This window comes from Puma concolor, chromosome E3, assembly GCF_028749965.1.
Source record: "Puma concolor isolate L17-30 chromosome E3, mPumCon1.1.hap2, whole genome shotgun sequence".
Taxonomy (NCBI): domain Eukaryota; kingdom Metazoa; phylum Chordata; class Mammalia; order Carnivora; family Felidae; genus Puma; species Puma concolor.
The window spans coordinates 3,924,148-3,948,450 of NC_141682.1; the positions used below are offsets into that span (position 1 = coordinate 3,924,148).

General features: G+C 51.3%; 2 long non-coding RNA genes across 2 annotated transcripts in view; one reads left to right on the forward strand and one right to left on the reverse strand.

Moving 5' to 3' along the window:
• Positions 1-386: 386 nt before the first annotated feature.
• LOC147572863 (uncharacterized) overlaps positions 387-24,303 on the forward strand; it is a 72,131-nt gene continuing 48,214 nt past the window's right edge. Inside the window, exons 1-3 of the long non-coding RNA XR_015245423.1 lie at positions 387-503; positions 1,034-1,182; positions 8,243-8,374. This is a non-coding gene — a long non-coding RNA (uncharacterized LOC147572863). The remainder of the gene's footprint in view (positions 504-1,033; positions 1,183-8,242; positions 8,375-24,303) is intronic.
• Positions 1,717-2,920, reverse strand: LOC147572864 (uncharacterized). The gene is made up of 2 exons (XR_015245424.1): positions 2,724-2,920; positions 1,717-1,958 (listed from the first exon to the last, which is right to left on the reverse strand). It is a non-coding gene; the product is annotated as an uncharacterized LOC147572864 (long non-coding RNA).

The following is a 24,303-nucleotide window of genomic DNA, read 5'->3' on the forward strand; positions in this document are numbered from 1 at the left end:
AAGGAAAACCCACCCAGGTTGACGAATTAATTCTGCCATCCCTCAAGGACTTAGGGCTGAGCGTGTTCCCAATTCTCCCTCTCCTTTTCCATGTTAATGGAGTTTTCAGCCAGGCACAGGGCCGCCAACCTGGAGACTACATCTCCCAGCCTCCCTTTCAGCTTCATGTGGCCATGTGACTACTAGAGGCCAATTAGAGGGTTGCCAGCAGAAGGGTAGCTCCCAGCCTCCCCCCCCCCCCGCCGCAGCACATGTGGTCATGTGACTATTAGGGGCCAATGGGAGGTAAGCAGAAGGACTCTCCCAGCCTCCTTTTCAGCCCCTTGTTGTCATGTGACTATTAGGGGCCAATGGGGTGTGAGAAGAGAAGTGAGGAGCGTCAGGCGTAAGCGCGAGCGGCTTGTTTCAGACGTCTGCCCTTTTCCGTTCTGTTCGGAGGCTGGAAAGCAGACGCGGGAGCAATGCCGCTTCCACTGTGTTCCGTGTGGACAGGAGTCTAGGGGGTGAGAGAGCGCAGTAGGGAAGGGACCTGGGTCTCGGGTGACTTCGTGTGGTGTGGAGCCCCACCCACCCCACGGCCAGGACGCAGGACCGCAGGGACAGGCCGCGTGGGACAGGTCGGCCTCTGTTCTGTGTCCTTAACCCATAGGCTCTGTTTTGTGCCCTTATGTAAATTGGCACCTAGAAGCGAGATGTGGCCAACACAGAAAGCTGTAGTGAGTTAGTGGCCTGGGAGGGGCTCCGAGGGCATCTTCGCCCCAACCCTCTGGGTGTAAATCAGCCTCTCCGGGGGCCAGGGAAGCCCGGCGTCCCAGGACTGCGCCCCGCCTCCTCCCGCAGCATTCGGCGAATCTCTCCGGAATTCTCTCCCCCTGCAGTTAACTCCCCAAGTTGGTCCTCATCCAGGATCCCGTTTCAGGAGCGTGTGCCCAAAAAGCTGCACCTGTGCAGAAATACAAAAATGTGTCACCAACAGCCCTATGGTGAGCATATGGCACATGTCACCCCCTCTCCTCTTTTCCTTCTATTTCAGAGCTCAGCCACGGCCTGTCAGGGGCCTAGGCTTTCTGCGAGGCCTGCGCTCTCTGAACGGGACCGAGTGTAGCTCACGGTGGAAACGCAGCAAGGGCTCCTGACAAGTGTTGTGGCTCCTCTCGCCAGTGAGGCTGTGGCCCACTGCAGGTACAGTCTAGAGGTTTCTGGAATCTTCCACGGAGTCATGCACGTGCTTTGCCCACACCGGGCAGCCAAATATCTGTTCACTGACTTTCTAAAACTCTCAACCTCACTCGACTGAAAGTGGTTTCTATCTGGAGGTGCGCTCAGTTCTCAGAACAGATGCCGGTGAGCTCACCTAGGTTACCAGCCCATGCTCCCCCAGATGACGTTTAGACAAGAAACTTCTTTTCATCCCCGAACGAAAACTCACCTAAAAGCGTCAGTGTCTAAGGAGACACGAGAGGGCCTGCCTGTGGTGCTTGGGAAAGGTGGTTCTGAACCCACCCGACCCCCTTTCCTCCTCTCTCAGCTGGTCTCAGGGATCGGAACCATCCTCATTCAAATGAAAACGGCAGAGGTCACAGCTTCTCTGCGATCTGCCATGGGCCACTACATCCTGTCACACTGGGCAGAAACCCTAGGCTAACTGCTCACGCACACAGTGGCCTGAATGATGCTTACAAGCATCTTGATAAGAGAAAGAAGCTGGACACGATAAAAGGATGTACTGTTTTATTCCATGGACGTGGAATTCTAGAACACACAAATCTGTAGTGACAGAAAGCAAATCAGTAGTTGTTTCCAGGGATTGACCAGGGAGGGGGCACGAGAGAATGAGCCAGGTGATAGAAAAGTCTAGATCTTGATAGAGGTCTGGCTTTCACAGGTGTGTGTACTTGTCAGCACCCATCAAATCATATCACTTCAGACAAGTGCGTTTTGCCATATGCACATTTTACCTAAAAAAAAAAAAAAAAAAAAAGAAAGAAACCCAGTGGGTGAGGTGGGGCGAGTAAGTGGCCTGTGGTAGGCAAGCGGAGACAGGGTGGGGGCTGTGCTGAGAGCTAGCCTGGTCAGACAGCCTGGAGCTGACCGCCGAGCCCTGACCAGGTGACCGGACTGTTTGGCCACTAGATAGGATGCGCTGAAAGTTGACGTGACCCAAACTGCATTTTAGGAAGGTAGGATTATTTTGTTACTGTCTCAAGTGGGCACACCCCAGCTTCTTGCTGTGAACATTGCTGTTAACTGTGGCCGTCGTGCCCGTGGGCCCCTTCTGTGTTTGGGGACTCCGAAATCTGCCCCTAGACCTCCCGCCAGACAGGCCGGAAGTGCCGGCTTCTCACCCTCACGCCTCCCAACCAGCCAGACGGGGGCTCGTGGCTCTAGCTTGGATTCAGAGCCAGTAGGCAAAGGAGCAGAGACCTCACGGGACCGGTCCGCCAGGAGTGGCCGCGGCAGAGCCCCTGTGTCCAGTGTCCAGAGCCCCAGTGTTAGGGACTGGAGAGGCCAGTGGGGTGGACAGATCTGTCAGTGCCCCAGGGTGGGGGCCGCAGCGTCTTCCAGCCAGCGTGAACTGGGGCACTGCTCACAGCAAAGCGGCCTCCACGCCCGACTCTGAGACCTCCTGGAGGCCTGTGAGCGCCCTGATCCTTTTAATAAATTCCTTTTCGGCTTTAATTAACTAGTTTCCGTTTCTGTTGCTAGTCACAAAAACCCCTAACCCGAGATGCTGCTGCGCTCTGAGCATCAGTTCCTCGGGTCTGCAGGTAGCCAGGGCAAAGATGTCACGCAGACCACGGGAGTTGGGATCCAAAAGCCAGCCTTCTCATCAGGGCCCTGGAGAAGTGCGGTGAGATTGTTAACCGTTGCCTGTGGGGCTCCCCACCTAAAATGCAAGAGTTACAGCAAATGACCTGAAGACCTCACCCAGCCCTGAAGACATGATGACATGGTAGCTAACCACGTGATGGGACTTGATGTCTCCGCTTGGACGACGGCTCTGGGTGGACAGGTGGTGCCGTCGTCCCCTGCCACAGGGCCCGTGCCCCCGGGGGACGCGCGGGGCCCATGGAGAAGCAGCATTGACCCAGGGCTCCGGCAGTGGACCCAGCAGAGGCTCTCTGTGGTCCGCTTTCTCCTTTGCCCGTAACATGCATCCGCTCCAAGCGTCTGGGCCAGAGGAGGGAGGGAGGTCAGGATATTCATCTTGTCCCTTTGAGCTCCGAGTCCAGCTTTCCTAAGCATCAGCTTAATTACCGGAGCTGAGAACTGGGCCTTCTCGCTCAGGCACCTACAGCTGTAAAGCAGTAAAGGACTTTATTCTTTGCTTCAGGAACGTCTTCAGTCTGTCTGAACCGTAGAGTTCCCAAAAACAAGCCTTCTGGGACTCGAGATTGTTCCACTGGTCAAAGCATTGCCTTGGCAGACAACTGTGTACTTTTCAAATCTCCTTCTAGATCCTTGCCTTATTGTGCCCACCAAACCTAAACCATTATGTCGAGAGCTTTGCACAATCCCCATATAGTCTCCCCACGGAAAGACCCTCCCTCAACCACTGAAGACACATGGGGGGTGCTGAATGGGGGCCCCTAAAGATATGTCCACATCCTAATCTCTCAAATCTGTGACTGTGACCTTATTTAGAAAAAAAAAAAAGGTGGGTTGGGGGGAGGGGTCTTTGTTGATGTAACTGAGGGACTTTGTGATGAGAGCAGCCTGAATTATCTCAACGGGCCCTAAATCCAATGACAAGCACCCTTATGAAAGATACACAGACGGAGAGGAAGCAGCGTAACCATAGAGGTGGAGTTCGGTGTGGTACCGGAAGCCCAGAAATACCGATCACCCCAAAGCTGGAAGAGGCCAGGAACAGAGTCTCCCCTGGAGCCCCCTGTGGGATTTTGGCCTAGTGCCCTGAACTGTGAGAGAAGAAATCTCCGTTGTTTTAGACCGCCTAGCTCACGGGAGTTTGCACAGGGATCCGACAGTGATTAATAGTCGTCTCATGGTTGACGTGCCAGAAACCGAGCTCTGGGTTCCTCCCCGGGCCACTGTACTCAGGATCTTGCCCGAGTCGGTTGTACCCTTCCTGCCAGCTGCTCGGGCTAAAACCTGGGAGACAGTCTTGATTTCTCGCTCTTGCACATTTCACAGCTAAACTGTCAAGAAATCTTGTAGCCTCCACCTTGAAAGCATGAACCCAGAATCTGAGCTCCCCTCCGTCCCCTCCCCTGCTTCCATATGATGGGTTATTGCAGGGTCCTCCAACTGCTCTCTCTCTACCCTTTTTTGTTTCTCACTCACCCATTATCATTCATTCCATTCCAGCCTCCTCATTGTTCCTCTAATACCCCAGTGCCTTTGCACAGACTGCTTCAGCTCCCTAGAGCTCCCTTCCCCTGACAGCTGTATGGCTCGGCATCTCTCCACCTTCAGATGTTTGCTTGAAGGTCACTTTCTCAATAAGTTCTCTCTTGTCCATTCATTTAAAATATCGTCACCTCCCCCAGCATTCCCGATCTTTCTTATCCTGCTCTATTTTTACTCCACAGCCCTTAACGCCTTGTGTCATGCTGTGCCCTTTATTTATGTACTATGTGTGTTTACTGTCCATGTCTCCCCACCAGAGTGTAAACTCTAGGCCAGCAGGCATTTTTACTTCCTTTATTCCCTGATATATCACCCAGCAAAGTGCCAGACTCAGAGTAGGCGCTCAATAAATATTTGTTGAATAAATAAGTGAAATGAAGAAAGTGGCGGTTATTTCTTTCATAATAGAGTGCATTTGTTGAGATCACAAAGGAAATGAAATTGTGTGGTCATCAAAACGTATTGTCTGCAGCATAGCATTTTGAAATACGAAGATATTCTGCTTTACGAAAATGGCTGTCATTTTTTTCATCTTATCAGCTGCATTTAGAAGCCTCGCCACTTTGTAATGCAGTCGATGGCTCACCGCTGGGAACAGTGGCATTTTTCTCCCTAGTCTGGACCAAGATAATAATTGTCACAGGGCACGCCTAGGACATCCGTAACACTCAGATAGGCTAGGTGACACCGTGCAACAAACTGCCCCTGGATTTCAGTGCCTTGGAACAGAAATGGTCTGTGTCTTGCTCACTTGAAGTCCTGGCGGAACTGAGCGATGTCTCTGCAGCTGCTCTCCGTGCAGGGGTTCATTTCTGTTTCCTGGGAGTGAACGCGCTCCCAGGACCACTTGGGCAGGAGGGAGGGGAGAGGGAGGGGAGTGCCAGACCCTCTTCCACAGGCATTTAAATGCTTCCACCTACGACTAACACGTTTCCCTTCTGCTCCATGCCATTGGCCGGAGCCAGTCACATGACCTCAAAGGCACATGGGCCGGAAAAGAGGGGGAACCAGAAATCCTGACAAGCGCCATCATGGATCCCCCCACAAGTGAAGCGAAAAGACATAGATCTTTTGTAGATTTGGGGCCCCGTGTTCATGTCTTTTGTCAGTTTTTGCAATAAACTGGTGGGGTTTTTTTTTCTTGTTAATTTGAAGAAAGTCTTCGGTGCTTTGCCTCTGATCAAAATTGCCAACAGTGTTGCAATTTGTCTTTTGACTTGGTATTTTTATGGTGGTTTATGCTGTGCAGAGCTGAGCGCTTTTAGAACCTTTTTATTGTAAAATAAAATTTCTGTACAGGAAAGCACATAAGAGAGATGTCTAGCTTAATGAGTGGTCTTAAGGCAGACACCCTTGTAAACTACGCCTGGGACGGGAACAGCCTCAGAGACCATCGCCATCTTTCCCGTCGCAACTTCCCCTCTCTGCACAAAGTGACCACTCTCCTGAGCTATGTGGCCATCGCCTCTTGTCATTCCTGAATAGGTCACCCAGTGCGTATCCCTAGGACACCACGGTTCAGTCTTGCCCACTTTAAAAAATCGTGCTATGTCTCTTAAGTTGCGTTCAATTTCGCCATTTCCCTTACATCCTTTTTTTTCTTGCAATTTACCTGTGGAAAGTTCTGGGGTATCTGGGGCTGATTGCAACCCCACAGCACAGTTCAGCGTGACCCTCGCTTAATTGGCAACTGAATCCAAAGGCTTGATGCGGCCCGTGTATCATCCTTTTGGTGAGACTCTAGGTGGTGTCTCTTGTGTCCTCGCATAGGCTAGAACCACCCCCCCCCCCCGCCCCGTGCAACATTAAATAATAATAAAGCATCGTCTTCATGTTGCTGATTCTAGTGAAAACACCTCTAGGGGATTGCCATTAGGAATGACGCTGGGTTTTGAGCTAGGATAAATGTTTTATTATGTATCCATGGTGGATAAGCTAGTATGAATCTACCCCTGTTTCTCTGAGTACTTTTTTTTTTTAATTGGAATGGATATTGAAATTTTTCAGATGCCCCCTTAGCATAAAATGAAGATGATCTTTCCATTTCCCTTGAATTATATTATTTCATTAGATTCCCTCAAATTGAATTGTTCCTATACTCCTCACGTAACATACTTGGTCATGATGGATTCGAAAATGTTACTGGGTTAGTTCATTCAATACATTTTCATTGAAGTATAATTAACATTACTCGGCCATAAAAAAAAGAATGAAATCTTGCCATTAATATATTTTATTTAGAGTTTTTACATCTGCATTCGTGAGTGAGAGTTTTTTTTATTGTTGCCATCGCTGTGTCTGCTCCCACCGCAATCTGGTGGGTATTAATGTCAAGGTTATGTTCTTTTCATAAAAAGAATTTGAAACATTTCCTCCTTTTTCTGGGCACGCACTGCGTGGCTGGAGTGGATCCTCTGGTAATTGCCCCAAGAAGGCCTCATAGAATGGTGTTTTCTTAGTCTTTAACGTGAGAGGTATTTTGTGGGTAGCCTTCACACTCTATGTAGAGTTTGGATGGATGTAAAATTGTGGCTCACAACCTCTTTCCGTGAGAATGTTGTAAGGATTTCTCTGCTTGCTTGCTTGCTTTCTTTCTTTCTCTTTCCTTTTTTTTTTTTGGGGGGGGGGGCTTTAAATGTTGCTATAAAAACATCTGAGACCTGCTTGGGTTTTTCTTCAGCTTGTCAGCCTTTTCTTGCATGGCTGCCCAAAGGAAGTTTCTCTTTATCCTTGAAGCGTAGTGACCAGCTAGTTCCAGCATCAGCCGCTCCGCGTACCCTGACGTGCTCCTTCACTCCGCAGGCTCAGGCTTCTTTTCTTTCAAAGACGTTTTCTTGGACCATGTCTTCAAATATTTCTTCTCTCCCATTCTGGTTTCCTCCCTCCGGGACTCCAGTTACGACATCTGTGGTTTCTTCTCCCACAGCTTTTGTGTCATCCGCTCTGCACTCCATTTTATTTTATTTTTTTTTAATTTTTTTTAACATTTATTTATTTTTGAGACAGAGAGAGAGAGCATGAACAGGGGAGGTTCAGAGAAAGAGGGAGACACAGAATCTGAAACAGGCTCCAGGCTCTGAGCTGTCAGCACAGAGCCCGACGCAGGGCTCAAACCCATGGACCGCGAGATCATGACCTGAGCCGAAGTCTGACGCTTAACCGACTGAGCCACCCAGGCGCCCCTGCACTCCGTTTTAAAACTGTGTCTCTTTTCGGGTTTTTTTTTTTTTTTCTTTTCCTTTCTCTCCTCTAATGAGAGGCAGGCTACTGCTTTGTTGTTTTGTATGAGTTTTGGCCTCAGTGGCATCCCTTTTGCTCCCTCCGACTCTCTCTGCATTGCTGAGATGGTTTTCTTTCTTTCTCTCTCTCTCTCTCTCTCTCTCTCTCTCTTTCTCTCTTTCTCTCTTTCTCTCTTTCTTTCTTCTTTTTCCTGAGTTCTGTCAACTTTTGTTTTATCCCCCTTCTCTCTCACCTGATATTTTGGCCATTGTATCTGTGGTCTCCTTTATTTGAGATCATTTCCTTAAGGTTTTAAAAATTCCTTTATTTGAGATCAATTCCTTAAGGTTGAGATGGTTGTTTGCCGTTTTCCTCTCTATTCTGTGGAGCCCTAGGCAGGATAGTGTCACCCGCAAGGACAATATCCACGTGCTAGGTCATGGACCCTGTGAATACACTGTGTTATGTCGCAAAGGGGAATAAATGTTGCAAATGGAATTAAGGTTGCTAATCAGATTACCTTAATATAGGGATATTTCCCTGGATTATCTGGGTGGGTGTAATGTAATCACAAGCACCCTGGAGTGTGGAAGGGGAGGGCCAGAGTGGTGAAATAGAACCAAAACTCAACTGGCCATTGCTGGCTTTGCAGCTGGAGGAAGAGGCCGTGGGCCCAGAAATGCAGGCGCCTCCAGAAGCTGGAAAAGACAAGAAAACAGTCGTCCCCCGGGCCTCCAGAAGGAACACGGCCCAGCGACTCCAGTCTCAGCAGACGTCCAAAACTGTAAGATAATAAATTTGTGTTGTTTAAAGCCACTAATGTAGTGGCAGTTTTTGTGCAGTGGCAATAGGAAACTAATACCTTTGCAAAATATCTGAGTATTCTTTATAAATATTTGCTGCTGTTTTTTTTTTTAGTACATCATGTAGATATATGTGTATATGTATTCATAGAGACAGACATATGTAGACGTAAATGTAGTAACATAAGTAAGAAGACATATTCGTATGTCTCTCTATATATGTTACTTACTACTGCATGAGTCAGGGCGCGGAGGGCCCGGTTGTAGCCTGCATGATGCCAGCTCTTACTTGTGAGTCACAACCAGAACAGACAGCTTCCTGTATGGCCCGTCTTCGTGATTCTTGACATCTCTAAACCCGCGTGGTTCCAGTGGGGGCATTTGTCGATCCTTTTTTTCTCCCCACCCCGCCCACAATGGAACAGCAAATGAAAGCTGTGCCCGTCAGGATGTGTCTCTGGCCCTACAGAACTGTGTTTTTGCTGATGTTTTCTGAGCTTTGTGGCATCTGGACTGTCACCCCTTAGGTCTGTCCTCAGCGTGTCTCCGTTTCCTTGCACCAGCTCTCATCACAACGCAGATGCTTTCGGGAGCATCTCCCTTTCTGTGGAGTTTACTTTCATTGCCAAAAACAAAGCTTGCTTCTTTTATTAGTCTTTTCTTTTTTTTTTTTTTTTTTTTTTTGGAGCGTAGAGGAAATGGGAGTTTCACAGATATGTTCATAAGGGAATTCTAATCTAAATTTTTAACAAGTGTCCCAGTTGACCAAAAGAAATCTTTGGGCCACACTTTTGGAAACATCTAGACATTTTTTTTTTTTAATTTTTTTTTTTCAACGTTTATTTATTTTTGGGACAGAGAGAGACAGAGCATGAACGGGGGAGGGGCAGAGAGAGAGGGAGACACAGAATCAGAAGCAGGCTCCAGGCTCCGAGCCGTCAGCCCAGAGCCCGACGCGGGGCTCGAACTCACGGACCGCGAGATCGTGACCTGGCCGAAGTCGGACGCTTAACCGACTGCGCCACCCAGGCGCCCCTATCTAGACATTTTTTTACTGTTGAATGGAGAGACTCGACCCCAAGGCAGAGACAAGCTCGCGGGTCCACCCAGGCAAGCACCCTACTTCATGCTTGGCAAATACTAATGGCTCCACAAGCATTATGAGCAGAACAAATGGGGTTTTTTTTTCCCTAGGTCTTCTGCTAAGGAAAACCCTAAAGGCAAAATATTTTTTGTTTATGAAATCAAAAACCAGCAAAGATGTCAAGTATAGGAAAGCTTAGCCCCAGCCCCTCGTCAGATGATGCGCCATCAGGGACCCTTGGTGAGAAAAGACCCAAGGAAGAGCCACGGGTTCCGTTTGCCTAAAAATACCTCTTATCCAACCTGCGCAGCTTGAACACTTTCCCCAGGCAGTGGATAGAAAAATAAAGGGAGAGGGATTGTCTCCAGAGGTGTGTGAAGATGCCCAGAGAGGAGAGGACCGTACCCGGCCCTGCCATCGGATGAGAAACGGGCTTTGTTTACAGTAGCACGGGCCACCCGCTGATGAAAATGTCTTTGATTAATTCTTTAAACATTTACTCCCCATCTGTGTCGTACCCAGTGACTGCGTTGTCAGATTTGCTGACATTGTGGGGGCTGCTCTCCAAATTCATTTAGATGATAAGTAAACATGTCAGGCTGATAAAAAGTGTGTGTTCTATGAGTCATGGTGGGCTTTCTCTCCTTTTGATCCAAATATCACTCAAAGAATATCTAATTCCGGCATTGCTCCTCGGGACAGGGTTGTATGTGCTTGTGTCCTCTCTGACCTTGTCCGTTGTTATTCACGTAGATGGGCTGAATTGCGCCCTGCCCCAAGTTCACATGTTGGAGTCCTAACCTGCAAGGCCTCAGAATGTGCCTGCATCGGGAGACAGCGTCTCCTACTCAAGAGGTAATTAGGTTACAATTAGGTTATTAGTGTGGGTCCTCCTCCAGGAGGACTGAAGTTCTTACGAGAAGAGATCAGGACACAGACACACACACAGGGACGACCACGTGAGGACATGGGGAGACAGTGGTTGTCTCCGTGCCAAGGAGAGAGGCCTCAGGGGAGACCAGACCTGTTGACACCTTGGTGTTGCACTTTACGACCCCAGAGGTGTGAGAAAACCAAAGTCTGTAGTTAAGGTCGCCCAGCCTGTGGCGCCTTGTTAGGCGGCCCGCTCAGACCGATAACGGGCTGCTGGTTGGACAGGAGGCTGGGGCCCGTCAGAGAAGATCTTCACTAAGTGTTGTGCGACTTTATCCTTGGAAAATCTGTTGCCCTGACATCAGTCCCCCATTCTCATGCTTCTCTGTGACCTTCTTATAACAGGCTCTCGGGAAACAATAAAGATCTTGAAACCTAAGACTGACGTGAGTGAATGAGTCTGCCAAGTTCACGTCAAGATCCCGGCAGAGGCCTGCCTTTCACAGGGAAATGAAGGGGACTCCGGGGTTCCAGCTTGGGTTTCTGTGCGAGTCCCCACTTAACCACACACCCTTCCCTCCCCACCACCGGGAGCCTGCAGACGACAAGGTTAGCTCGGTTGTGGGCTGGTTAGCCTAAAACGGTCGATGACCGTGTCTCCTCCAAACTTCCTTCCAGCTCAAAAGATGGGCAATAGTGAGAAATTTATTCTCGGCTAACAAGGACGAGAGCGATTGTGATGATTTTTGCACGCATTTGGAGAGTATTGATACAGCCTCCCAGGTGTGTGAAAGCCAATCAGCGTTTCCATTAACGTTAGTAAACGTGGTTAGCGTGTACTGAGCACATCTTCGCCAGGCGGGCGCGGTGCTTGGTGCTGCAGAAGTAAGGGGGGGGCGGGGCGTGACTCCACTGGACCTTAGGATCTCGTGAGAGAACCAGGAGCCAGTGAGGCCAGAACGGAGACGCTTCACAGACCGCGACAGGCGCAACACAGGAAAAGACGCAGGACCGCAAGGGCGTGGGGCGGCGGGGCCAGGTGAGCAGGGACCCAGGACCGGGCAGCGCCCGAGAAGCAGCATACGCGGGCCAGACTCAGCCTGGCCGCGGCTGCAGAGACCCCCAGCCTGATAGCAGAAGCAACCGGGGCCTTCCGGTGTTTCCTTTTTTTTTTAATTTTTTAAACTTTTATTCATTTTTGAGAGAGACAGAGCGTGAGCAGGGGAGGGGCAGAGAGAGAGGGAGACACAGAATGGGAAGCAGGCTCCGGGCTCCCGTCTATCAGCACAGAGCCCGACGTGGGGCTCAAACTCCCCAAGTGTGAAATCATGACCTGAGCTGAAGTTGGATGCTTAACTGACTGAGCCACCCAGGTGCCCCTTTTGTGCCACACCATGTGAGATGTAAACCATAGGGAGACTGTGGAGGAGGGGCTCTAGGGCCCAGGGGAGGGCCGGGCCCTAACTTGGGGTAACACCTCCTCCCCCCGCTGCCCCCCCCCCCGCCATAGCAGGTGGAAGGAAGGGAGACCTATAGACACAGACTGGGAAGTCAAGAGGCGTTTCAAGCTGGTGACCTCCGTTTTCTCCGTGGGGAAGGACACAGAGTCATCTTCTTAAAATGAGGGCAGGAGTAGTTGGGACGTGGACATGGGTTTGAAAAGAGCTGAAATTCTCACGGGATAGCGGACAAAGGAGCAGATGACTGGAACCTAACGGACGTGCCAGAGTCCGGACGGCCTTCGCCTCATGCTAGAGGCCCGCCTGCAGGTAAACCTCGTCTCCTGCCATCTCAAATGGGTGCTCTGTGTGCCCTTGGAGGTACCTTCAGGCTCTCCCCTGCCGGCCCTCTCCCCCCAGCAAGACTGAGGACCTCCCTCAGGAGTTTTCCTCCTCTTCCAAGCTTCCCAGGGAGTTCGGAATTTCCTTCTTTGTGTTTCCCCTAAACGAGAAACATCCTTTTGGCACTCAGTCTATCACATAATTGTTTTCGTGACTGTTTCTACTTGCCGAGGCCTTGAGGACCAGGTCAACGCCTCCTCCATGTTTTTCAACGAAGTGTTTGGCAAAGTTGAGTTACTACCTTGGTGTTTTGCCAGGAATCCAAGTATTTGCCTTCTGTCAATTAACAGGGTGAAAATTTCCGCATCCCCGACAGCAGACATGAATCTGTAAAGGGTTCGCTCTTGGCTCTGGTATTATGGAAGAGTTGCTTAGCCTGTTTTCTTCCCTAGTTCTCAGAATAAGTGGTGCCTACTTTTAAAAAAAAAAATTACTTTTACCAATGACTGATGATGAGGTTCACTCCCACCCCCTGGCGGTCACCAGCCAGCGTTCTACCTCTACAGATCCGCCTACTCTGAACATTCCACATAAATGGAATCCCACGGTATATGGCCTTTAGTGTCTGCCTCCTTTCACTCAGCATCATGTTTTCAAGGTTAATCTAGGTTGTAGCAGGTGTCAGGATTTCTTTCTTTCTGCGGCTGAATAAGAGCCATTGGATGGATTCCATTTTGTTGATTGATTCGTCCACTGGTGGACACTTGGGTTGTTTCCTCCAAGATCTCGGCTGTTGTGAATGATGCTGCTGTGAACACGCGCTTATGATGCCCTCTGCACAAATGCTGGTCTGCGTTGTCTCCCCTGATGCCTCCCCCGATGCCTCCCCCTAGTCTCTCTCCCCAGAGCCCCCCCCCACCTCAGCTTCTTCGATGTCTGCACTGCTCTGAAAGGCAGACTCTCAACTCCTTCTCCTTCTCCAACTCATCCTCCCTGTCCTTCTCCTTCCAAGCTCCCAGCATAGTTGCCACCAAGCCCTCACCAATCCCTAAGGAAAAGGAGATGGGGGTCATAGTGGCCCTGCCACTCCCAGTGTTTCTACATCTTTTTTTTACGTATTCCTATTTGCGTACAGAAACGTGCACCTAAAGAAAATGCGGTGTTTGTGTGCATGACAGAGAGCAGCATGGGTGAAATTATTCAGTACCTTTCATTTGGTAACTTTGCTTTTTATTTCTTAATGCTGTGTCTCGATGTTCTGTCGATCTCCATGTCAGTACAGACAGATGTACCTAATTATTTTTAGCTGCTGTGAAATAGTCCGTAGCACCAGTCACAATGACTTAATTAGCTACTTATCTGTGGACGGACGTAGGCTTCCCATTTTTCCCTATAGCAAGTAATTTTGCAGTGAACGCTGCTTCAGTGCTTCCTTATCTAAAAGTGTCGCTATTTCTCCTGGTTGATACTGGAAAGAAGTCTCTGTCATTGGATATGTGCATTTTTTATTTAAATCGAAACTACCAATGCCCGCCCCCTAAATGCTTGTTCTAACATTCCTGCCAGGAACAACCTGTTCCCTGTCCTTTTGCCAACATTCTACATTATCCAGCTCGATATGGTTGCAAACCTAGTGGGGGAAATAGTATTTAATTCCTGTTTTGGTTTGCATGTCCCTGATTACCAACCACATAATTGTTTTGAGATTGGATGAGAGCAGTGGTTCTCAACCAGAGGCGAGCCTGCCTGCACCCCCCGCCCCCGCCCGAGGAACAATTTGCAAATGTCTGGGGACATTTTTTGGTTGTCCCCCTGGGGGAGCAGAGCTCCTGACATCAGGTGGACAGAGACCAGGGATGCTGCTACTACACGTTCCGTGGTGCAGCACACGGCCGCACAAAGAAGGTCAACGTTGCCCAAGCTAAGACGCCCACACAGATGAGGTGTTTTGTAAAACTCATCATTGCCGCGGTACCATGGCAGTGAGACATCGCCCCAAAACAGTTCATGTGCTTCTGTAGAAAATGATGATAATGAAACATTTCCCAGCAGAACCTCCTCCCCTCCGCGAGTCTGGAGTCTTGCCCTCTCGAAGGAGGTACACAGGCAGGCTGGCGGGCAGGACGCCCCAGTGCCAGTAATGAACGATAGGACAGTGTCGGCATTGCTCTCCTCTCCAGCTTCAAGTGATGGGAACCGGATCAGTAGGCTGGAGTCCTTCACTGGTTCGATCCCTTGTGTCGCTCCCGTCCCTCTCCCACCCTCGGTGCCGCCGGCCGATCTCCCCGTCTGAACAGCTCCAAACATCCCTTCCCTTAATGTGCCTTCCTTTACTTCGTGGGCAGGTGTTTGAAAATGCCGACTGAACTATTCAGCATTTTCTGCTACAGAATGAAAATTTATTCCCTTCAACTTTCCAAAATCATTTTAGGAGTAAGAATTAACTTTTTAGGAAATAAATATTTATGCATATTATTCCTGACCTCTGCCTCGCTGCAAATTGTGATGGAAAATTCAGCACCAACATGACAAAAGCGAACCTGAAAAACAAATTTCACTGTATAAAAATCCCTCAGGTTAACATCAGTGGGCCAGAAGCAGGAAAGGGCCCATCTCCCTCGGTTTTCTTTAATAGAATTCCACAAATAATCCAAAGAACAAACATTAAGAAAAGAACAATAAAGAGCCAAAATATTTGCTCTTTTGTAAGCTTTGTTAATAATGCCATGCATACCCCAAAACTCGTCTTACCATGATGAGCTAATAAATAAGACGGTCTTCAAAAATTTAACATGGTTTCCTGTTGATGCATGAGGGAATGTTCACAGAGAAAAAGGTAGGGCTGAACGTAGGGTTACCCAGATGGCGCTGTGTGGTGTGGCTTCACGATGCGGCTGGACAACCCCAGTCAAAGGGCTCTTGTCAGCTTATGACACTGAGCCCTGGGGTGCTGCCCCCAGGTTGATTTGAGGCAGCCGTTGCTGCTTTAGAAATGGATGGGGTGGGGAGGCACCTGGGTGGCTCAGTCCATTGAGTGTATGACTTCGGCTCAGGTCATGATCTCGCGGTCCGTGGGTTCGAGCCCCGCATCAGGCTCTGTGCTGACAGCTGGGAGGCTGGAGCCTGCTTCAGATTCTGTGTCTCCCTCTCTCTCTGCCACTGCCCCACTCACGTTCTGCCTCTCTCTCCCTGAAAAATAAATAAACCTTAAATTTTTAATTAAATAAATTAAAAAAGAGAAATGGATGGAGTGGTGCTGGGGACAGGTGAGAAGAAGCTTAGTCTCGCACGTGGGTAAATTAGCAGTTGCTAAATTCTATACAACCATGAGGAATCTTCCTGGATGTCCTGAACATTCCATATTTGTGGACGCAACACATATTTAAGTGCGCTGGGGTAGACTGAATCACTGGCGTGAATTCTTTGCTCTCTTGTAGTTAGAACGTATATCCACGTCCTTGCCGTGGCTTCATGGCAGGCAGAGGATTCCCCCACGACTGGACACAGGGCTTGGCCGTACATCACGTTTTGGCCAGTGGGGTGAGATCCAAAGGGTCAAAATACGCTCATCCAGTTGGGCTCGCCCCCTTGCACGTAGGCCGTCCCCGCGTGAAGAACGTGCCTCGGGTGCCCCTGAATGAGATCCTAGAAGAGTAAGAGACACACAGAGCAGACCTGAGCTGAGCCCACACTGGAGCCAAGCAGTGCCAACCCCGGCCTCGGGCAAATCCCAGCCGACCAGCCGACGTGTGAGCCGGAAATAAACACAGACTTGTGCCCCACGCACAAAACAGATGTATGAGCCGGGGCCACAGAGACCCAGAGACGTGGTGGAGGGCTCCGCTCGCCCGGGTGACCAGAGAACCTTCCCAAGATGGCAGCTCAGACTGAGAGTCCACAGGCGGCTCAGGGAAGGGAAAGGCTTACGTGGAAAGGAAGTGTGTGCAATGTCCGTGGATCTGGCTGGAGCGTGGAATGCTAGGAGAAGGAATACTAGGAATGGGGTTACAACGGGGGGCTTGCACCACCCTGCACGCCGTTATGACGAGAGTGTGACATCGACCGCCCCAAAATCCCTGCAGGAAAACCTGCCATGAAAACCTGAAAATGATTAAAGGGGGACTTTGAAGTAGTGGAAGAAAAACTTGACCTGAAATCCGTACAACAATAAATGAAATCACAACCTTGGAAAATGCTGGAACCTCCAGATGAGACCTGCTCGTTAGGCGCTGCCTGCCGTAGACAGACCAAGGGTCTCAGAAACAGACAGTATCATCCAGACGGACAGGCTCTGCAAGCCCACAAAGGACTGGAAAGAAAAAAGAAGAAAACAGAAGGATAACAATCTTATAAGTGGGCTGAGATCTTGCAGGCAGGAAAAAAAAAAAAAAAAACCACCGAAGCGTCATTTGACCAAAATGTAAGCTTCCACACTCAGGGCAGGATGTCCCCTGCTCACCCTGTCTCGTGCACGACAGTAACAGCTCCTGGAGAGTGGGCAGGTCAAGTGGCAGGCCTGAGAGTCAAGAGCTTTCCAGCCTATTCTGAATCACGGGAACCACCTGGGGAATTTTAGCCATCTCACAAATTTTTTTCTCAGTGTATCTGTTAGGGTTCAGCCAGCCGAGCAGAGCCACCCCAAGTGTGACAGGATGGGGGGTGCATTACAGGCGTTGGACACTTACACGTGGGGTAGGCTGGAGAGATGAACACTTAGAGGGCGGAACTGGGAGATCCCGGAGAAGTCACTCAGCGTCCCCCTGAAGCACAGGGCGAGTGGCTCCTGGGGGGACGTCAGGAAGCCCAGTACGAGCCACAACCTCAGTGGGCTGCGCCCGGGAAGGCTGGGGACAGGACCACGAATCCTGTGTGGCTGCCATCCCTCCGGACAGGCAGCCGAGGGTGTGCAGGTGGTGAGTGTGGAGGGTCCGTAACATGGAGCCCCGGGCAGAGCGGAGGCAAGGAGGGCAGTGGGACCCCGGAGCCCCTCGGCTCTGTCCATCCCCCTCCCACCTGACCTGCTGTTCCTCTGGGAACAGCGGCTGTCACTGCTTCCTCATCTGGTCTCCACCACCAAGTCTAGCCAGAAGCGTGAGGGGCTGGGGTCCCCAGGAAAGTCAGTCCTCGGCCCCAGCCGAGATGAGCAGATAATTCTGCACACACCGTGTATGACGAAGAAGGAATTGTAAGACGAAATGCTTCATTTTAGGCACTGTGATTTCACAAGTCTACCTAAACACAAGTTATTTTGCAACCATATTTATTTCATGAAATCTAGAGAAACGGGTATTTTCCAAAAAACTCTGTACAAAAGGCTTGATTTGTTTGCAAAAAATTAAAAGTAAACGAGTATGGAAATATAAATTGAAATTCAACTATTCATTACATCCTAAAAATGGACATAAATTGGCTTGATGTTTGAAATTCCTGAACCTTTACTTTCAAAACAAATGACTGTGTTTTTTTTTAATGTTTATTTATTTTTGAGAGGGAGAGAGAGAGAAACAGAGCATGGGTGGGGGGAGGGGCAGAGAGAGAGAGAGACACAGAACCCGAAGCAGGCTCCAGGCTCCCAGCTGTCAGCACAAAGCCCTATGTGGGGCTCGAACCCACGAGCCATGAGATCATGACCTGAGCCGAAGTCCGACGCTTAACTGACCGAGCCACCCAGGTGCCCCTCAAATGATTGTTTTTAAATCAGTGTCGTGTTTTACTTTTAAGCGAAAAGATTAGAGAGAGAGTTTCAGGCCGCCAGGGGTTTGTCACAAGTTGCACATGGCAGGGCAGAGGCCGACGGAATACAGACCGTGTTCCCCACGGACGGCACGCACGTCCGGGCAGCTGACTCCAGGGTTGCACCGTCTTTTCGTGATGCCAGTGGTTAACATACAAAGGAAGCTCATTGTGCCATTTTCTATACAACGTAGCTCGCGGACCTAGTAAAGGGCTGTTGGGCTTCAACCTGAGTCAAATGTAAAGACTCCTTTTTCTTTTCTATTCTATTTAGCTTATATTTAAAATTCGGGGTTCCATATGTGTGTCTCCTTTGGACAGTGATCTATTCCGTGTCTGCCTGAAGCAACGGCCAAAGATTAAATGGCTAAAGACAACCATTTCAAATTGTGTGATCGAAAGCCATTTTAAACTCTGCAATGGTCCAACCCACCTCGGTGGCCTGAGTCATTCATTCCATGAGTGACAGGACAGGTGGAGGAGAGTTGTTGAGATGGCCACGATCCTCCTCGCTCCACTGGCCGGGATTGGGGGGGCGGGGGAGGGCTCGCTCAATACGTACCCGAGGGGCCGGTTTCTATCTTGCCCCGCATGGAGCTGGCATAGTCGGACACCAGAAGGACCAAGAGATTGTGGGCTCCTGGGGAGGGGAGCCGGAAAGATTGGACATCTGGGGCGGCCAGGAACGACCCAGAACGTCAGGCCACGTTGATGTGAAGGTCTGTCCCAGTCAAAGCCAGTCCATTAAACCTGGGAGAGGGCTGCTGCTTTAAATACACAGACACCAATGCCAAGCTACAAGGAACGTGAAGAATTAGGGAAACGTGACACATTCCAAAGAACAAGATAGATCTCCGCTATCTGACGATGGAAATCCCCAGGCCAGGACACGTGCCCGTCACGAAAGGACACCCAGCAAATGGCAGCCGCACGGATGAACAGAGGGTCGTTCCTGAGTCACTGGGGAAGCTTTTGGTGCAGGGGCCGGATGGCTTCTCACCAAACAGCATTACCGGCTCGTGTAACTAAAACCTCCAAGGTCGACCTCACCCCAGCCCAGGTGCAACAATGTCCTCAGGCCCAGCCCAGCCCCGCCCCATCGCTGAGGTCTGCTGTCACCATGCTGTCTTCTCTATTGGTTGGGACTGTCTTGGTGAAGAACAGGAAATGTGACCAACTGTGGCTGCACATCTCAGAAAGAGTCCTTATAAAGGTCACTTCTGGCAAAGGAGGGCCTTGGCCTGTCCGCAACCACAGAAGCTGGATGCCAGCCCTGGAGACACAATCCCCTGGGAGTGAAGGGTGAATGTTGAGAATCAGCAGTGGAAGTGGGGTGAAATTGGGTCACAAGTGGAGGGGAGATTTGTGCTTTATGTAAAACCACAGGAAGAAAGAGAGGAAGGGAAGGGAAGGGAAGGAGGGAAGGAAGGAAGGAAGGAAGGAAGGAAGGAAGGAAGGAAGGAAGGAAGGAAGGAAGGAAGGAAAAAGGGGAGGGTGAGAAGGAAGGAGGAGGGAGGGAAGGAAGGAAGGAGGGAAAGAGGGAAGGAAGGGAAGGGAGAGGGAGGGAGGGAGAGAGGGAGGAAGAAAGAAAGAACAAGGGAGAGAAAGGAAAGAAAGAAAAGAAAAGATGGGTACCAAGGAGGGCACTTTTCAGGATGAGCACCGGGTGTCATGTGAGAAATAAATCACTGAGTTCTACTCCTGAAGCCCAGACTACAGTGTATGTTAACTAACTTCAATTTAAACTTTAAAAAAAGAAGAGAGGAAGGGAGGAAGGGAGGAAGGGGGACATTAATATATAAAAAATGATTGAACAGGGGCACCTAGGTGGCTCAATCATTTGAGTGTCCAACTTCAGCTCAGGTCATGATCTCGCAGTTGGTGGATTCAAGCCCCACGTCGGGCTCTGTGCTGACGGCTCAGAGCCTGGAGCCTGCTTCAAATTCTGTGTGTGTGTCTCTCTGTCCCTCCCCTGTTCCTTCCCCTGTCCCTCTCTGTCTCTCAAAAATAAATACAGGTTAAAAAAAAATACTGAACATATAAAACAACAGCTAATTCGAATGCGTGACCAAAAATCACTCTCTAAAAAAGTAGTAACAGTGACAAGAATGTGGAGCGTAGCTTTGCTGGACCTCAGCTGGGAGCGTGGAAGTGGAGAGACTCGGATTTTCCCTATTCCGAGGAGCGTCTACACCGTGAGCATTGATGTGCGGGGTGCAAACAGATTTTAGGAAGCAGGCGAATCCCCAAATTCAGAACCTAGGAATGAGAGTGGTCGAGCAAACAAGAAATGGAGCAGCGAATGTGCTAGACTCCGAGCGCACGTGTGTGTGTGCACATGTGTGCACACACACAAATGTGCTCACACGCACACACCTATTTAGCCACCTGCGCGTAACAAGAGTGTGGAAACATACAGATACACGAGGACCCGTACACGAGGACCCGTAAGATCGGTTTCCTCTTTAGGGAGGAAGTAGGTAGCAGGACACAGGGGCGGAAGGAAGATTTTCCTCACGGATCGTGTTGTATCTTCCGAACTTGGAACCACGCAAATGTATTTTCTATCTGGAAGATTGCTAATTGATCAACTCTGAAAAGGAAAAAAAATCTAATTTTAGGATATACAGAGTTTTGTCGTCTCCATGATTTAAAAATAATTATTGTACATCCACACATTTCATTAAACAAGGTCCTCGCTAAGGCGCTGAGAGCTTCTCTGAAACGCGCAGGAGTCCGTGAAGCATGGCGCCGTTTGGTCAAAACGCGGAGTAAGGTGTGTGCCTGGGGAATAAAGGGAGAGGCTCTTCGCCGCAGCTGGGCACGTGACGGCCACTTGTTGCTAAGGAGGGCCTCCACCTGGGCCGTAGCCTTGCTGCTGCAGCAGGTGCCGAGGGGGCCAGTGTCACAGGGTCAGTATTTGGGGGGAATCATGAGAAGTACTGCTCACCCCTTGCAGTCACCCTTTAAGTCCCAGCCAGCGATCTGAGGGGTTTCGGGCTAAAAGGGCAGATGTGTCAGTGCAAATCCCTGATGACTGCTGGGAAGGAGCCGAGAGGTGTATCCATGTGGCCGTGGGATGCGCTGTCCCGGTGGTCGGCACTTGGTACCCAGCTCTCGGTGGTCATTGCTCCGTACCCAGCGCTCAGTGGTCAGCGCTCGGTGGTCAGAGCTCGGTAGTCAGTGTTCAGTACCCAGCGCTCAGTGGTCAGTGCTCGGTGGTCAGAGCTCGGCAGTCAGCAATCAGTACCCAGTGCTCAGTGGTCAGCACTCGGTGGTCAGTGCTCGGTGGTCAGTGTTCCATACCCAGCGCTCAGTGGTCAGTGCTCGGTGGTCAGAGCTCAGTGGTCAGTGCTCAGTACCCAGTGCTTGGCGGTTAGCGCTCAGTACCCAGTGCTCAATGGTCAGTGCTCGGTGGTCAGAGCTCGGCAGTCAGTGCTCAGTACCCAGCTCTCGGTGGTCAGTGCTCAGTGGTCAGTGGTCAGTGCTCAGTACCCAGCTTTTGGTGGTCAGTGCTCAGTGGTTACAGCTCAGTACCCAGCGCTCAGTGGTCAGTGCTCGGAGGTCAGAGCTCGGTGGTCAGTGCTCAGTACCCAGTGCTCAGTGGTCAGCACTCGGTGGTCAGTGCTCGGTGGTCAGTGTTCCATACCCAGCGCTCAGTGGTCAGTGCTCGGTGGTCAGAGCTCAGTGGTCAGTGCTCAGTGGTCAGCACTCAGTACCCAGTGCTCAGTGGTCAGCGCTCAGTGCCCAGCTGTGGCTGCCCAGGGTCCATGGCCAGGCACCCGTCCACATGGTGTCGGTGCGCGGGAAAAGCCCGCAGGCCCCTCGGGTTTGGGGTGTCCCCCGCCTCGGGCTCTGGCCCCTAAACGATGTTCAGCACTTAAAACGAAGTGAACGACGTTTGTGGAGGGAACACCAAGTGTAACTGTGCTGGGGAACCACAGACCCCAGAGAGTGCTGAGCCGGGCTCTTGGTGAGAAATTCTCCCCGACGGCCCCGTTTTACCCACTCATGTGGGACTCCAAGGTCCCAGCCTGTTGTCTCCGGGGGGCTGTGGCGCCATCAGAGTCGATGGTGGCTGCACAGAGACCCCGGGTGCCGGCCTGTGCGGTGGTCCAGCTGACCCCCTGCCGTGCGTGCACCCGGCACTCAGGGGTCCGCGTCCCCGCTGAGATTGATTCAAAACCGCCCTCGGTGCTCACGGCGCCTCCGTGCTCGCCTGGGAACACGTGCAGGCCCCCCAGCACAGGGGTCCCCGTTGGTCCGCCGGGGCCTCGCCCGGCCTTTCCTGTGCGGCCAGGGGCCGCTGGGGTCCCTCTGTGCGTCCCGGGCTCCTCCTGGGACCCCGGTCAGATTGGGCGGGGGCCCACCCCATGGCCTCACATTAACCGAACCGCCTCTTTAGACGCCTGAGTCCCAACAGTCAGATCCTGCCGCGCTGGGGTCACCCCTTCACTTCCGGGCGCGGACCTGCGGAGGGGCCACCGTCCCGCCCCTCACGCTTCGGGCCGAGGCTGGCCGAGGCCACCGCTCTGCCTGCCACGGCCGCTCCCGCGCTGCCGACAAGTGTCCCCTTCACGGGCCGTGGAGCACACGCGCTCCACCTCTATGTGCTTTCTGTTGGGCGTTTTGCCGTCACAGTGGCCCTCGGGCCCGGCGCGGAGGTGCCGGCTGGTGTCCCCAAGCTCAGGTTGCCGCGAGCTGCGCGGCCGAGGCACGGAGAGCTGAGCGCCGTTCAGCCCGGGGTCGTGGTGCTGTCCGTCCTGGGCTCAGCTCCCGCGTCCTCAGCGTATACTGGCCAAGACGCACCAGCCAGACACAGACGGCACAAAGTCACGTTCTGGCCTGACCGACCGACCCAAGTGTGACCGGGGGCCGGCCGGAACGTAGCCCTGCGTTTCCCCGCGGAAGTCGCTCCGGAACCCGCCAGTTGGGTGTTCAGTCACTTCATAGGACAGAGCTACAAATAACGAGAACCCCCGAAGCTTGGCTCAGCCCATTCAGTATGAAGGAGACGCCTTGAGCTGCCTTTCAGGTTGTTTAGTTTGTTCATTGCCCGCCCACCCCCCACCCCGGTCCCAGATAATTCTCACCGCTCGTACCCTGAGTGTCCAGATGTTTGCACAACCTCTTTTATGGAGTTTGCAAAGACTTTCCTAAAATCACTAGGGTACACGGGGGCCTGGGCGGCTCTGTCGGTTAAACGTCTGACTTCAGGTCAGGTTATGATCTCACGGTTTGTGGGTTTGAGCCCCACGTCCGGCTCTGTGCTGATGGCTCAGAGCCTGGAGCCTGCTTCGGATTCTGTGTCTTCCTCTCCCTCTGCCCCTCCCCTGCTTGTACTCTGTGTGTGTCTCTCTCTCAGAAATAAAATAAACATTAAAAACAAATTTAAAAACTCACTACAGTACGGTTTGTTTCTTTAGAAGAGGGACCACCAAGGAAAGAAAGAATTTAATTACACGTATTTTAGAAACTGTTCCTTGAGTTCATTCTGTTCATGCATCAACTCGTCATTCAAATTTGAGCCTTCTATGCTTAGGTATTGTTTCTTACATGTAAAAGAAATAAAAAGCACGTAATGTAATTGAGAGGAAGAAAGGAAGGGAGAGAGGAAGGAAGGAAGGGAGGGAGGAAGGAAGGGAGGTGAGGAGGGACGGGGGAGGGAAGGAGGAAGGAGGGAAGGAAGGAAGGAAGGGAGGGAGGGAGGGGAGATGGAGGGACAGGAGAGGGAGGAAGGAAGGAAGGAAGTTAGGAAGGAGGGAAGAAAGAAGGGAGGGGAGATGGAGGGATGGGGGAGGAAGGGAGGGAGGGAGGGAAGGAAAGGAGAAAGGAGGGAGAGGAAGGGACTCGATACACAGGAAGTCACCCACGACTAAGCCGCACCATGACTGCAGCACTCTGAACAAGGTGTCTCAGGGGCAGCACACCATTGCCCCCAAGCGCTCCAGGCCAGGCTCCTTGAAAGGAGGAGAACTACCCATCACCCACGACACCTCAGTTGATCAGGACGCCTTAGTTCGGGTTGTCCACAAAGCAACGCCTGAGACAAGGATTTGGGAACAAGTGTTTCATCTGAGAGCGACCCCGGGGAGCACAGCCAGGGAGCGGGCCAGCGAGACAGACAAGGAGGACGGAGAGCCGGTGTGTGAATGTGACGAATGTCCCCTGAGGCCCTCCGAAAAGCTGTGCATGGCATCCGGAAGTGCCCTCCCGCCAGGAGCTAGGGAGCTGGGGTGCCCACCCGCCACCCCGTCTGCGCTGGCGGAGGGCCTCTCCCAGGGCGTTAGTGTGCGTGGGCCAGGGACGCGCCTGTGGCACAAGAATGGACTTGGGCAGGGGACACGGGGAGCTGCTAGTGAGTGTAAGACCCAGCCGTGGGGACCCCCCGGTAGGGCCAAGGGGATATGGGTGGGGCACTGATGTCTCCATTCTATGG